Raw genomic sequence first — 10,727 nt, forward strand, 5'->3', positions numbered from 1 at the left:
TTTTTTTTTTTTTTTCTCAATTTCAGACCCTTACACTACAGATTTTACCACAGAAATATAATAGAAGTTGTATTTTCTTAAAAGTAACCCAGCGGCCTTTATCAAAATTACCTAAATTTTTCTGCCTTTTTTTTTTTTTTTTTTTTACTTTAATCTTACACTACAGCTCTTGTCACAAAAAGAGAACAGAACTTGTAGCATCTTCTTTAAAAGTATTTTTGGTATTTTAAATTTATTACACAGGTTGGTTCTTGTATACAAAATGGCTGCCTCCATTGTATGTGTGGAAATGGTTAATGGGGGGTGGGTTTCCTTTTTTGTGAAATACCTCAGAAAGGTTTGATTTTAAGAGTGGGGTAAATGGTGAAATCTTTTGTGATGACACTGTCCACTGTATGTGAATACAGGACCTGTCAGCCATAGCAACCAGCGTTCAGCTTTATTGGCTGACACTGCTGAGGGAAAATGAAACTCAAGCTCTCATTGGTTATGAGGGATAATAAAGGTGATGGTGGTTACCACTGTACAATTTCTATGTGACAATTCTGAGGTAAAAAAAAGCTGAGCTCAACACAGTCATAGAATGATTTTTATAAAAACTAAAAAAAAAAGTGTGCCAGCAATAAATTTCTGTCTACAGAGGAGACCTGCAAAAATGTTGAAGTTTTAAATTAAAGGATTTTTCCCTTAACTACATTCGTACTGCACTATTCACACCTATACTGCCTTGAACTTCTGATATTGTTAGCGGTTCAAGAAGATCCATACAAAGCAATGGAGAACAGCCTGGTTTGGTCTTGGACTCCATTGATTTGTAAGGGAAGTGTTCTCCTGATAGGGCCAGATTAGGACAATGGGGACTGCAAGTCCTCCTACTCAATGGGCCCCCAGCAGTCAGACATTCTGTCAATGAGAAAATCCCTGCAGTCATTAGTTTTTGCTTCTGAGACCAGTGACAATTCTTTAGCCCATGGTGATCCTGTTGCCAGGTTATACCCCATTAAACTACCTGCCCTCTCAAGTAGAGTATAAAATGTCCTTTCTAATCTAAAGACTGTTCTAGTTACCCCTTTTACAGGAAAACTCACCCATTTACTTGTATTATAAAAAAAAAAAAAAAAAAAAAAAATAATCCCTCAGTTGCATAAATAAGCAGAGAAGTCATTTTGTATGAGATGAATCGAGTTGAGGCTACAGTGGAATATTACTTCAGACGTCCCCAGCGTTAATAGACAGTGTTTCTAGATACTATATAAACTAAAGATAAGAATCTCATCTTTCAGATCACATCAGACATCACTGTGATTTCCACTTTCCTGTCTGAAAGAGGAGATTATTTTCTTAAACTTGAATCCATGTGCATTTATTCTCTGAATTATTTGCATTGAAGGATAAATATGTATTTAGACTGAAGGGCTGAACACTGTTCTTAGTCCATATATGATTCTAGGGGTTCCTACCAACTTGGGGGACTTCATCTCTAGATCAGGGGTCAGGAACTTTCTTGGCTGACAGAGCCATGAACTCCACATATTTTAAAATGTTATTCCGTAAGAGCCCTACAATATGCACATGCCTCCCAGTAGATGGGTAGCCCCAGCACATACCCCCCAGTAAATAGGTAGCTGCCACAGCACATACTCCCCAGTAGATAGGTTGCCGCCACAGCTCATGCACCCCAATATATAGCTAGCCCCGTACATATTCCCAGTAGATAGTCACAGCAGAAAAAAAAATGTTCATCTTCCTGCGCTCCTTGCAGGCAGCTCCTCATCGCTCCCACACTCTGGATTCGGCAATGGCAACAGGATCACACAAAGGACGTAGGCAGCGGTAACATTGTGTCCAGTGATCAGTCTAAGGCTATATTCACACTGCCGTTGCCCTACCGTACCGTAGCGGGCAATGGCAGTGTACGGGGAGAGGAGGAGGAGGTGAGCTCAGCTCACCCCCGCCCCTCTCCATAAGAATTAATGGCGCACGGCGCCATACTACGGAGAAAGATAGGACAGGGGCCGTGCACCCATTGACGTCTATGGAGGACGTATATCGGCCGTATATACGTCCTCCATACGTCAGTGTGAATGTAGCCTAACAGACACACAGCAGCCATCACTATTTATTAAAGATCTGGCTATGCAGCCAACAAAAGAGCAATATCTGCCTCCCGAGCCGTAGGTTCCCTACCCCAGCTCTAGATGGAGATCAGTCCGGGGCTGTTATCCCCCAGGGAGTAGGACTTCGGTGTTCAATCTTGGAAATAGGGACGTCCTACTGTCTGTATGAATTATGTGAATAGGGTCTATGGGGGAAGGGTAACATAATCCTGCCAGACTAGGGGGTCCTGCTGCTATTAAACTACATCCATGTAAAGCTTCTGACCCTTTTGTCACTGAAGAATAGGTCACTAATGTAAAACACAATCATAGAGGATGCTGAGAGCAATATACTTTTGAGCCCCCCAGATACATAACGATTAGTGGATCACCATGAGATAAAACCTAAGTTTCACTATGGACATTCCTTAAATAGAATAATATGAAAGTGGGGAAAATTTTAGAAGCCCATTTACCCTTCTCATAGTCCTAAGAATCCATTCTGCATGATGTTAAAACCAGAAGGAATATTGACCGTTCTTTTTCCAAGATCATTCAAGTAGTTCAGGATCTTATCAGGTTTTTCCCTGAAGGTTGTAGGGGAAGGGGTATCTACCTGCCCGCACATGCATACTTGGTTTGTTTGACTGTTCTCACACATGCATGCTCAGTCTTCACCAGACGCTGTTTGAGAATGACACTACCATTGTACATGTTTGTCTAAACTTAATCAGATTACCATCATCTACTTTCCAGGGGGTCCCCACATTGAGAGTGGTGGGTGTGGAAGCAGGGACACCCTGAGGTCACCTGTAAAGGAAAAAAAAAATTACGCATTATTACATCGTAAAATTCATCCACATGAATATCCCCTTCCCCACCGGTTTTGAAATTTGTCACATTTCCTATAGGCTCCACTGTGTGAGACTATAGCCACAAACTCTGCCAGTTCCAATTTCATCTAAAGATAGGAACAAGAGGAGCTTGCGCGCATATTCAGTAAAAGGCCAGAGCCCCCCGGTGACTATCGGCACAGCCTGGCTGTCTAAATGCCAATCTTAATGAATTCCTATTTGTCACTAGGCTGTGGCTGGTAGTGCAGATCATACTTGTTACCAAAGTGGTGAAGACTGATCTATTGAACAAGATACTTATGAGGTGGGTGAATACTGAGGGTGCGGTCACACGTCACGTTTAACGCATGCGTTTAAAAAACCGCATTGGAATAACTGAAGAGTGATTTGCCTAATTAAACAGCTGTTAACACTTGCGTTGACAAAACGGAGATGTTAACGCATGCGTTAGCATTGCGTTAACAAACGCATGCATTAACAGCGATGTTAACGGTTGCGTTTTGTAAACCCATGTTAACAGCTGTTTAATTAGGCAAATCACTCTTCAGCTATATGCAATGCGTTTTTAAACGCATGCATTAAACGTGACGTGTGACCACACCTATCACTAAACTGTCACACAATTGGTATGTGGCTCTCCCTCGGACAGTCCATTAGGCCCCATTTACATGTGTAGGATTTCAGTTTGTAACATCTTACACACCATGTTCCCAACCTAGGATTAACCTCATGACAATGGGCATTAACCCCTTTGAGGTTCTGTAGCAGCTTCAGATTTTTGCTGGTGCATCTCCTAGGGTTATATCTGACACATGGGGGCGTAGCCTAACCCTGTCAGGTGCCATCATACTTCTACATGTCATCATAAGCTCTATACAGTTGGATACACTATGCCGCACCAATATTGTCTATGCCAAGATCTACCGACTGCTGATGTAAGATAATATAAGGTTAGGGTTGTTTGTTTGTTTTTTTTTAACTTGACAGATGTTCCACTTTTTGTCACTTGTACTTTTCATGTTGCAAAGGGCTAATCTAATCTCCTGGATATTACTGTGTGTTATAAAGCAATGCAGTAAGTAAAGGGCTAAACCTGTAAGTACTTTCTTTCTGGCTGACGTCATGTTGCAGAGCGCCCGTCACTGTGGTCCTTGCGCTATGTGGGCGGTGGTTACCCGTAGGCGGTCGCGTTGTGTAGGGTTATATATCCCCCATACCAATCCTGGGGTGTCCACGCCTTGTTCTGGAGCACAGCAATTTTAAAGCGACCACAGTAAGGGTATATGTGCATTATATGGCGCATTTATTTATGCACTTAACCTCGAGTATACTCCATGCATATTGTAGGTGTTTCCGCTACTTTCCAACCACACGGACAATCTATCAAGTGCAGTTTTTTTTTCTTTTTTTCCCCAGTTCCTGTCATCAACTAATGGATTTTTTTTGTGACGGTTTTAACTCCTTTTCTCTAGTGATCTATAGTTCTGTCTATTGATCCGTTCTGTGGGTATATTTGCAGGCGTGTTCGGAAAGCCTCTCGCTGTCAACTAATCCTGTTATAAAGTCCAGTGCACTTTTCTTCTCATCAATAATTCAATGGCTTTTTCAGTGTTGTCACCTTAAATCGTCTGGTTGTAAGCGTCTGTAATCTTCACATCACTTCAGATCTACAGGACCTAAGCCTCTGGTGTATGGCAGCTTGTTTGTGTACTGAGTAGGGTTAAACGTTACGGGTGAGCTGCCACGGCTGCAGGTGGGTGCAGTTTTCATCTAGTTTATGGTTGTGCGGGTATTGGGTAATTTTTACCTTTTACCAGTCATTCTGAATACCGCACTGATTTTTTTTATTTTTTTTTCCCCACTACACAAGGCCTCCCCATTACGGGTACCTGCACACAAATGTGTTATTTTTACAAGATGTAAACGGACCTATGATCCGTTGTTTTGCAGCCCTTGTGTCATCGGCAGGTGATCGCCTCTATGTGCCGATGACTATGGAGGAGGTGCTAAGACCTGCTCCTTAATCTGTGCCGTGGGCAGTCGTCTCTCAGACAGGTTGTAGAAACTAAAGCCGTCTGTGAGCCCATAGAAAGACATGGGGGACATGTGCTAGCTGCTGAAATGGCATTAAAAATATTTCCCCTGTTATTCTGTTCTACTATATCCTTTCAGTTCCTCAACCTATCCATGCAATTTTTTAAGGAAAAAACTCCAATGGGGACAGAATTTTTATAAAATTAAAAACGCCAGAAGTTTTCCAGTAGCAGCTCCCTTTGCTTAAAGGGCTTCTACCACCAAGATGAAGGACTGTATGCAATTGAACATGTAGGGCTCCATGCTCCATAGGTGTTAATGGAGCCTGGAGCCCCTCAGACTCATCTGCATGCAGTCTTTCATCCCGGTGGTAGATGCTCTCTAATAAGAGCCTGGAGCCCCTCGGACTTGAAGGACAAATATACCACGAGGATGAAAGACTATGCAAATGAGCCTGAGGGGCTCCACGCTCCTTACTTGTTAAAGGACATCTACCACCAGGATGAAAGGCTCATTTGCATATAGTCTATCACAAGTCATGAGATGTAGCTGCTAGGCAGTTGTTTCTGCTGTCATATGCTCGATGGTGTTGAAGACCTCACATACAGTCAATGAGACCATAAGCGCCAGGGAGCTGCTCCTGGAACCAAGGTTAACTTTGCTTTTCACTAATTCTGACAAATATTTCCTAATCATAAATCCTGTCTAGTAACTCCCCACCCAGCTCGGTTTGATGGGTCTTTCCGTATATTAAAGCAAGACGCCATGGTTGAGATACGCTAGTAGAGAGGCCCCTAAGCTCGCACTGATCTCTAGTATTGCAGGATATAGCTGGCCATACACTTTTGATTTCCTGTCTCCTTACCATTGTCCTCGACGCACCCAGATGTGTTTTGGTGCACTTTCGGATGGTTCTAATAACCAATTTGGTCTCCTGGCGCTGTATGACGAGCCCACCTTCCCTTACTTGTAATTAACTTTTATGTATTGTACAAAGTCTCTCAATATTTTATTAGTCGACGAATGCTGCAAACTCAATATGGGAAATAAAAACTATTGTCTGAAAGTCAGGTGTCTGTCTTTCCTGCTCTATATGAGAAGCCTCCTGCTGTTGTGAATAGGTATGAGTGTATGATCTATGTACATTATTGTTTTCCTCTCAATAAATAGTTGTAACTCTGTATCATCGTAAAATCAGACCAAGTTCAAACATCTCAGGCTGATGAGAATTGTCCAGGTTTTTCTTAACTGCTTACTGCAGTCTGAATTTTCCCCATCATTGCTAACACGTCATTTCCTAATCACAGTTGTCCCTAAACGCTATATTTTACACTTTACTACATATTATTTAAAGATTCAGTGCATGCATAATAATGGCTAGGAAAACAGCCACCCAAGGATCGGGATACCACAGGAATACTGTCCTGGCCAGAGATCAGTCATGTTGACGGTAGCAGATAAACTAACCCATGCAAACTCAACCTAGCTCTGAAAAAAAATCTACTATATAGAAGTACAACTATCCCTATATTGCTCCCCCATGCCTGTAAAGTTGATTCCTCATCTATGCATATTTCAGTTTTTAGCTCAGCCACGCCTCCAGCTTTCCGATTGACAAGGAGGCACGGCTTATCATGAATATGCATGATTCTGCTCAAAGGAAAGACTATGACTGGACGTAGATGGCGAGTCAGATTTATGAATGGACTGTTGACCTCTACAGGCATAGAGAGGAACAATATAGGGATAGTTGTACTGCTGTGTAATAGTGTTTTTCAAAGATATATTAAATTGGTGTGTGTGTAACTGGGATTGGGTTGTCACATTTCCCTTTTTAAGATTCGGTTATTTGATCTTGTTCTGCCTCATTTGAGGATAGCATATAGTAAAGATGGACAACCTGTGTGAGCCAGGCGTCCTCTATGCACATCAATAGCAATCAATAGATCGCATCAATCAGGAAGCTGACAATCACTGATGGGTGTAGGCTCACAGGGGTTGCACTGCACCTAAACTACTGTACACTAAGAAACTAGTAATGTTACTATTTCTGGTGAACTTCGGGTAAGACAATATAAAGACAACTTTGCTGATTCTTCATCTCTCCACATGAATATAATCACCGGACGTGATAAAATCCACCATGTCCAACCGTTTTTCCCCCCTAACACAGAAAAAGGAACACTGATGGTGTCCTGCTGCAGAGACCGATCCTGGATGTTGACCCTTACATGGTATGGGCGGCAACAAGATCGAAGGTGAAATGCCCTCTGCGTGTAAGGTGCCAGTACCAATCACTGGTGTTCACTATTGGACCCGTTTAAAAAGCTGTCACCAGTATTTAAAGGGTTAACACCCACTATAGGTGCAAGCACTAATTCCAAGTGTTCGGGTACTCAAACCACAGACTTTTGGTCCAGGTTCTTCTGATCACTAATTATGATATCTACCTAGAACAAAGCTTTATGAAGCTGGACCATAGCTGGAGATTGAAATAGCTGGATCAATATTTAGTACAACGTTCTAGAAAGAGCTACAGTATATAACTGTGGATAAAGGGTCAAGTCTGGTAACTATTCTTTAAAAAAAAAAAAAAAAAAAGATTAGAAAGCAGTTGGCTTATTTCAGAAATGGTGCCACACCTGTGAACTGGTTGTTTCTGGTATAGCTTCTCCATTAACATGAGTGGTGCTAAATTGTAATACCACACATCATGTAGGATACTCGTTCATGAAGACGCCATGTTTTCCTAATTTTGGAAACTGCTTTAAAGTGTAACTGTAAAGTTATATTGATTTTACCAAATTATTAGCTGATTCTCCCTTTAAAAACGAATATAGCGATGCCTACTTTATGCTGCTTGTCCTTTTCTTTCCATAGTTATGGAATTCTGTTCTGAAAGTGTGTGACAAAAAATCTTTTTTTTTTTCACCAGAGGTGAAGTGTGTGGAGACTAATGTCTGTCAGTCTATGCCCTCAAGCTGAGGCTGGTTAGCTTGCCCACAGATCCCATGATGCCTTGTGTTCTCTCTTAAAGTAATTTAGCATTAAATCCATTTAGTTTCCCATAAGTAAATCCACTGAACACTGCATAGTGCACATACAGGATGTATTTGGTGACATCCTGTCAGCTTTCATCACATGGAGGAGCAGGGAACATGTAATAAGTGGAAGAAATCACAAGTAAACCAGTTGCATTAAGTCTATAGCCTGTTCTGTGTGACCACTTAGGGTTAACACTTTATCTGCACATTGCACAAAGTGTGGATGACAAGTTGGGGCAAGGGAGCAGCATGAGGCGCAGAGAGAAACAGAGAAAGTTCTGTACAATCAGAGACTGGGATTGAGGAACTGATCGGGAATGAGAGATCTTGTACCTCACTATTCTGTGTAGGAGACATCTGTATGCACTGTTCTGAACACACTCATCCCTGCTACATACACAGAGAGAGAACTCTGTCACATGACCTCCTCCTCTGTGAGCAGCAGCCCCTCCCCTCCTAGGAGTCTGTAGATTTGTTTATCAGATGGACTCCGGGGCTTGTCTGCACAGGGAGAGGGAGCAGCTCCTGCACCAATGAGATAATCTGAGGGGTATAGCAAAGAAGCTGCTGGATTTAGGTAACAGAGATAATAGGCAAAGTTGTTTTAAATCCCAAGAGATATTGATTTGTGGGGGAAAAAAACTGTACAGTTACTCTTTAAGTCAAATATTAGCTACTAAATACACCTTGAGATGATAATTGGTTTAGGGAACACATAACTTCTCTTCTGCACATGTTCTGCATAAACTTGTAGCTTGGAATTTGGGGATGTGACAGTGTGTTTTTTTGCCACAGGGTTAATAGCGATATCTTATTCTAATATAACATGACTTATAAAAAGCAGACATCAGATAAAGTTTATTAAGAGAAGAAGAGATGGCAGGATATGATATGATCCCTTCTATTTATAAGCAGTCTCTTCCTGCCAGGTCATATTTCAGGCTGACAGCCAGACTACAGACACCTGGATAGTGATGATACACATTATATCCTGTTTGAGGAGAAATCTGAAATTCAATAGTGGATTGGGAATTGCATTCGGGGAATCTGCAGCTCACGACTGATTGGAACATGTATAGAATAAAGTATCTGTGTTTTACATCCTGTGTAGTGGATTTTGTTTCCATCAACTTTTGTATCAGCAGTTGAGAAGTTGCAGCGGGTATATGCCGCGTTATAAGGGTCGGCTCCAGGTCTCAGTAGGCCCCTGGGCGACAGACCCTTACACCCTATGGATTCATTAGATACAGTCGCCCTCACCCCCATGAATTCCTTATGTGTGGCCTTACGTGGGCTCCCCACATAGCAGCTCTGGGCCCCGGCACTTGTGCTAGCGCTGGCCCTCATACTCTTAAAGGGGTTGTTCAGAGTTTGAAAAACATTGCTGCTTTCTTTCAAAAACAGCTCCTCTCCTGGCCATGGGTAACACCTGGTATTGCAGCTAAGCTCCATTCATCTCTATACAGCTGAGCTGCAATACTAGAACAAACCATGGTCAGGGGTGGCGCTATTTTTAAAAGAAAGAAGAAAAAATGTTATTCAACCATTGGGCAACCCCTTTAAAGTGGGTTCCCAGTCTAAAATAGTATAGATCCTTAATATAAGATCATTAGAGGTCCAGAAGCTAGTACCTGTCAGATCCACAGCATTTTATACAGAATGGAACAGGAAGCAGAGAGCTCCCTTCTCTGTGTAGTGGCTAATGCTGGTTACTGCAGTTTATCTCTCATTCGTATAAAGTAACCTGGTCTGAAAACTACACAGGAAATGGAGCGGTCCGATTCTCCATACAATTTAACAGCCACCACTATGACATTGAAGACATATTCTATGGATATCTAGTCCTGAAAACCCCTTTAAGAATAGATAGTCTGATAGGACATTAGATAATGTGCCTCCATGACACTACAGCTCTAAAGTCATAGTTGTAGCTTTGGTCAGTTCCAACATGGAATTCATATCTTATCAGTCACCAACTCTCCCTTTTATTCAAGGTGTGTTACTGTGATATATAGTATAAGCAGGAGCGATGTCTGTATGAATATACTTAGGGATTTGAGGATGCATCCTTTCCTGCTGCCTGCTTTCAATTTGTGGTTTCAGGACCTTTGTTGGACCTTCAAAGGTCCTTAAATGGCTCTTGTGTACATGTGTATTGAGAGCAGGAACAGATGTACAAGGATTTCATGGGTGAAGGTTCTTTTCAGTATAAAATCTGGTGGGTGGTTTGGGTGACCATGGGCCCCCTAGATCCTGGGCTTGGATCCTGGGCTACTGTCCAAAGCGCCCATATTATACATACATTATACATACAACTGAGTATAAGGTAATATATGCGACACAATGACATTGGGGCTTTTGAATCATGTTGTAAAATCAAGTTAAATCAGAAGTGGTGCAAGGAGATCAGGGGAAGTACTGTACACACTGGGGCACATTTACTTACCTGTCCCGTTGACAACGCCGATCCGGAATGTCCGACGAGGATTCGGGTTTGCTGCGACTCACTAAGATCATGCATCCAATTTCCTCCATGTGTCACTTCCCCGCTCAGGTCCACCGGAGTTCACCTTCTTCTTCCTGGTGAATGTGAGTGCTGATCTTGCGACACAATTTCATTTTTAAATTCCCCGGTTTGTCCGCATCAGTCGGCAATCAGTCCGACCCCCCCCCCCCCACCCAATTTGTGTCGCATGAAA

The sequence above is a fragment of the Engystomops pustulosus genome, chromosome 8 (assembly GCF_040894005.1).
Source record: "Engystomops pustulosus chromosome 8, aEngPut4.maternal, whole genome shotgun sequence".
NCBI classification, from domain to species: Eukaryota; Metazoa; Chordata; class Amphibia; order Anura; family Leptodactylidae; genus Engystomops; species Engystomops pustulosus.